This window comes from Myotis daubentonii, chromosome 15 (assembly GCF_963259705.1).
Source record: "Myotis daubentonii chromosome 15, mMyoDau2.1, whole genome shotgun sequence".
NCBI classification, from domain to species: Eukaryota; Metazoa; Chordata; class Mammalia; order Chiroptera; family Vespertilionidae; genus Myotis; species Myotis daubentonii.
In genome coordinates this window covers 33,430,604-33,436,554 of record NC_081854.1, presented here as the reverse complement: position 1 = coordinate 33,436,554, position 5,951 = coordinate 33,430,604, and positions in this window count along the sequence as shown.

Genomic DNA, 5,951 nt, shown 5'->3' with positions numbered 1-5,951 from the left:
TGAGACTTCTGGCCTGAGGAAGTCTGAAGACTCCCTCCCCGCCTCCCTGTAGGCGTGGCTTTACCCATCTGCAGAGTGGGAGAGGGAGCTCAGCTGGGAGAGATCAAGGAAGGGGCACACGTGACCTCACGCAGTGATCTGGGTCAGTTTCTCCAGTGCCTCCTCCCTCCATGCCTGAGACCCCCAGTATGAGGGGGGAGGAAAGAGCTTGGAGCGCAGTATGTGTCACCTGTTAGCAATGATCTCCCCACGCCCATCCACACAGGGGGTCTGTGTGCCTGCCTCACAGGGGGTGCAGGAAGCTGTAGACGGAGGCAGGCAGAGGCCCAGGTGGGCAGCAGGTACACCGTGGAGAAGATCTCCATTGACCGTGCACAGAATCACCTGGGGTTCCTGTCAAAACGAAGATTCCTATTCATCCCATCTTGAGAGGAGTTGAGAATCACATTTCTCACAAGCTCCGGGAGGCAGGTGCTGCTGGTCCCCGGGCCACCCTTTGAGTAGAGACCACCAATCTGACCCCACACATTGCCAACTAAGCTGGCAGAGTATAAAAAATGGTCCTGTTCCAGAAAATGCAGGCCTAGGAGAGTCAGATCTTGAATTCAGATGTGACTGTTTATCCCCGGTACCCAAGGCTCAAAACCCTGGGTGAGGGTGTGTTAAACACAGACTGTGGGGGCCCATCCCTAGCGTTTCTGATTCAGTGGGTCTGAGAATCGCCTTTGCTAACCAGCTCCCAGATGGTGTTGATGCTGCTGGGCTGGGGAACCCACTTTGAGAACCGCTGCCTCATGTTAAAAACATCTTCAATGCCCAGAGCCTCAGCCAGTCAGCCCTTATCTGCGGGACACCAGATCCGCCCCACACTTTTTCTCCATGAAGTTTCTAACTGTGTCACTTCCTTGGGGCCCACTCTCTTCATACCTTTACAGGCTCCGCACAACAGGTGGTCAATAAACGCTTGACCTGCAGTGCGGCCGGCCTCCCAGCATGCATCAGTGAGAAGGGAACAGGATTATGGCCGAGGGGCTCAGAGCGGGGCTCTGTCTCCAGCAGTGTTTACACTGCCTCCAGGGGAGCAGTGCTCACTGTGACCCAGCGCTCACCCAATCCCAAGGGGGCGCTGCCATCGCTCACAGAGCAGGAACCGGGCTCAGGCAGGGAAAGCCAGTGGCTCAAAAGGTCACCACTGGCGCCCTGGCTGGGTGGCTTGGTTGGTTGGAGCATTGTCTGTACTACAAAAGATTGTGGGTTCAATCCCTGGTCAGAGTGCATATGGGAGGCAACTGATTGATGTTTCTCTCTCTCTTCCTTCCTCTCTAAAATCAAAGTAAAAAATTAATGAAAGAAAAGGTCTTCACTGGCAAGTGACAGGGCAGGGTTTTAGGGTTTTAGCCCTGAGTGGGTGTCATCCCAGCCTGCAATGCCATGTCTCCCACACCATGCCCTGACCCTGACAGCGCCCTGGACAGGAAGGGCTGAAAGAGTGAGTGAGTGAGTGAATGAAGAGATGGCGGGATGAGTACACAGCCTCCAGAAAAGACAAAAAGGAACATCACATACTTTCCCGGACATGTTACTCTCCTGAGTCGGTGTCACACATTATTCTCACTGGTCTGGGGGCGAGAAGTCTGAAGTCCAGGTGTCAGAGGGACACGCTCCCTCCGAAGGCTCTAGGGGAGGGACCTTCCTGTCTCTGCCAGCTTCTGGGGGCTCCACAGGTCTCTTAGCTCGTGGCCACATCACTCAAACCTCTGCCTCTGTCTTTGAGTGGTCTTCTTCCCGTGTCTGTACACTTTCCTTTTCTTGTAAGGACTGTGGTGACTGGATTTAGGCTCCCTCAGATAGTCCAGGATGATCTCATCTCCACATCCTTAACTACACCTGCAAAGACCCTTTTTCTAAATAAGATCACATTCAGCCCTAGCAGGTTTGTCTCAGTGGATAGAGCCTTCGAACTGAAGGGTCCTGGGTTAGATTCTGTTTAAGGGCACATGCCTGGGTTGCGGGCTCGATCCCCAGGAGGGGGCGTGCAGGAGGCAGCCGATCAATGATTTTCTCTCATCATTGATATTTCCATCTCTCTCTCCCCCTCTCCCTTCCTCTCTGAAATCAATACAAATATATTAAAAATAAATAAATAAATAAGATCACATTCACAGGCTCTGGGGCACGAACATGTCTTTTAGGGGCACCATTCAGCACACCATACCCCACAGTCCTGGGGTCTGACTGTGCTCTCAACCATTCAGTCAGACAGTAATTTGACAAACACGATTGATTGATTGATTGATTGAGCACCTACTGCATGCCAGGCCCCGGGGATTCAGAGGAGCCAGAGTGGGGTGTGGACCATGAGACTCCAGGAGGGAGGGAAATTGGGAGGAGCTTCTTAGAGGAGGTGCCAGGAGGGAAGACACTGAGGGGGGAAGTGGCGAGTGCCTGTTCGAAGGCTCAGCCCAGGGAATGAACCAATGCTCCCAGGAAGGCCGAGGTGTTCTGGGGTCGGGTTCCTTGGGTGGAGACCCAGGTTAAAGCACCTGGGAAAGGGCTTTCTTACTGCACCAGGGCCTGAGGTGGGCGTGGGCATGGTGGGGAGGGAGAGGCTGTGGCAGCAGGTGGAGGTCTGCAGCAGCAAGGCTGGTACAGGCTCTCCCAGGCCTTCCCAGGCAGCCCCACCTTCTACCTTCTCTCCCAAAGCTGCCCCCGAAGCAGGGAGAGAGCAGCGGCTGTGGCTTCGTACTCCTTAATCTCAGCTGCCTCCCCTCCCTGTCCCTGCCTGGGTCCCTCATTAGCTGCCCATTAACGTGCATGACTTAGAAATTGGCCACTGGGCTGTGAAATTCCACTCAATGGGAAAACCTCTTAATTCTGAGGGGCTTTGATATGCTCTCTGCCAGCATCCCAGGGCTGGGTGACCTTTTCATAGCAGCAGAGAAGCGCCCTGTGGGGCCCATCTGTGTGGGCGGCAGGCGTTCCCGTGCACAGGAAGGCAGTGAGATGGCACACGGGTGCCCTGGAGGATGAGGCAGGTGGTGGCCTAGCCCAGCACCTGCCCACACTCAGGAGCCATCTTCCTTCTGCTGTGTCACCCCACCAGGGGAGCAACTGTCATCAAGGGTTGTTCCCTCTGTACCTCCTTTCCTACTCCTCAGAGTACGATGGGTCGGAGACAGGTAGAAAGTTCCAGGAGAAAGTGACCGCAGCTTGTTTCCCAAGCGTGGAGACAGGTCTCAGGAGCCAGAGTGCCTGAGGCTGAAGAGTGACCTCGTCACTCCCTGACTGTGACCGGGGCCTCGCTGGTCACCTGTGAAATGGGGTGATAACACTGCTACCCTGCAAAGCTGTGGGAGGGTTCAGTGAGAACGCTCATGACCCGGAAGTAGGCATGCCTATTAGCTATTGTTGAAGCAAGGACACATCACATTCCATTTCTGACACTTATGTGTTTTCCCTCTGCCTGATTCTGAGCTTCGAGAACAGCGTTCTGACCCCTGGCCACACCAGAATGCCCAAGGAGCTCTTCAACTGCCAATGCCGGACCCACCATCAGGGCTGCAGGTGAAGTTGGTTGGGCAGGTGGGTTTCGAGTTCCTGTGAAGCTCCCGGGACGTGCTAGCGTGCTGTGGAGCACGCAGTTCTGAGCAGGCAGGGGCCCTGTCTGACCCCGCCCTGAGCTCGCAGTCCCCTCTTCCCTGCAGCTTTCTGTTGGGCCTGGCCCACTGAAGGCAGCTTAATAAAACGCTGTGGGAGTAAGCCAGACGCTGAAGGAGTAAAGCCGCAAGGTTTCCAGATGACAGGAACCGTGGGCTTTGAAAAAGGCAGCTCGATCTGTGGCCGTTAACCAGGAGGGACCCAAGTCCTCCTGCGAGAGACATGCGACAGCGAAGGGACAGGGAAACCCAGCGTGGTCAGCTGAACACGGCCCCTGAAGATGTCCTCGGCTGAATGGCACAGCAAATGGGACTTGGTAAATGAGAGCAAGTTAAGGGTTCTGAGATGGGGCGAGTGTCCTGGATGATCCAAGTGGTCCTTAAAACAGGAATGGAGGAGAGAGGTCAGAGGTCAGAGGGGAGAGGGTGAAGTGAAGACAAAAGCAGAGGTTGGAGTGATAATAAAGAAAGGGCTCACAAGCCAAGGCATTTGGGAAGCCTCCAGAAGCTGGAAAGGGCAGGAGAGCGGATCTCCGTTGGAGCCTGCGGAGGGAGCATCCTGCTGGCACCTGATTTTAGCCCAGGGAGAATTTTTGGACTTCCCACCTCTAGAACTGTAGGGGAATCCGTGTGTCATTTTATGCCACGAATCTGTGGTCATCTGTCTCAGGAGCAACTGGAAACTGACACACCAGCACCCTGAGCTCCCCACCCGGGACTCCACAGCAGGGGTCTCTTCTGCAGAGCCCAGGTGAGACACGGCCCAGGGCACGGGCCTTGCAAGTCCTGCTGCCCCCTCCCTGTAAAGAGGGGCTGGTGCCAGAGCTATGACCCGAGTCCTGCTCTGGGTGAAGGAGGGACTTGCACCTGGAAGGATAAGGCAGTGTCTTCAACGTTGCGATGCTGGCCTTCCTCCTGCTCACCGCATCCTGAGGACACTCCACGGAGGTTTCAGGGCCGGAGAGAGGCGGAGTCACAGGCCTGGAGGAGGGCCAGCTCTTGGTGCAGCGCCCCTGCAGCGGCATCACCTGGGTCCTGACCCCCAGAGGGCCTCTCCAGGTCTCCAAGCCCGGGGCTTCCATCTTGCTGGTTCACAGAATCCTCTGGGAAAACTTGGTGGCAAAATCCGTGGAACATAAAATTCACCATTTTAAAATGGACATTCAGTAGCATTCAGTACATTTGCAATGTTGTGCAACCACCACCACTATCCAGTTCCAAAACAGCTTCATCTCTCCCAGAGGAAACCCCATACCCGTAGCTATTCTCCTCATCACCCCCTCCCCCAGCCCTAAGCAACCACAGGTATGTCTGTCCTCATAGATGGGCTCACACACCGTGTGGTCTTTTGTGTCCGGCTCCTTGGACTTAGCATAATGTTTTTAAACTGGTCCATCTGACAGGTGAGCAGACGCAGTGCAAATGGCTGCTGAGCAGGTTCACCCATGGCAGGGACCATTCCCCCCCCTCAGGTTCCTCGTGCACAGGGCTTGTTCCTGCAAGAGCACAAGATGGAAAAGTGCACATACAGGGAAGGTCTCAGACCTGCGTTTCCCCGGCACTGGGTGGGGCTGAGGGGGTGCAGCATCTTCAAGCTCCTGCAGTCAGAGCCCCTCCTAACTTTCCAGGGAGAGAGTGGTTAGTGGTGAGTCCTGGGGCCCAACCTCACACCTGGCCCCTCTTGGTGCCCAGGGTCCCCACGGCCTATCTATGATTGCTACGGGTTGGTCGTTTTGTTTTGTGTGTTTAAGATACAATTGTTCACTAGGACAATGAGAGTACACGCCAGAAGAAAAGGTTCCCTGAAGCAGAGAGGTGGCTTGGCCCAGGCCCACAGCCTTCAAGTACATCTGTCACCAAGATCTACCATTGACAGGGGCTGACATAACTGAGCGCTGGTGTGCCAGCACGTGGCTGTAGGGTGGCACAGGGCCTGATCAGTGAAGGCCCACGAGCAGGAAGTGGCCAGGCTGGAACTGGACCCAGGGCCAGAGCCGCAGTCAACACCTGTGCCCCGCACGGTAACATCCTCTCTAGGACACTCCTCCCAGGTGGGCCAGGTATCCCATGGCAACCTCCTGACAAGGCCTGTCTCCTTGGGCAGTGCTCCCATGACTCTACTCTGTCCCAAGACCCCCTGTCCAGCCATCCTCCCAATGTCACTGTCCCTAAAATGAGGCAGACACGGACGTCATGCAGATGCCAGCCGGAGGGACAGAGGTGGGCACTCAGGCTCTGTGCCAATCCTGCCTGCACTGCTCACTGTGGATTCTGGAAGGTACTGATCCCAGCTGC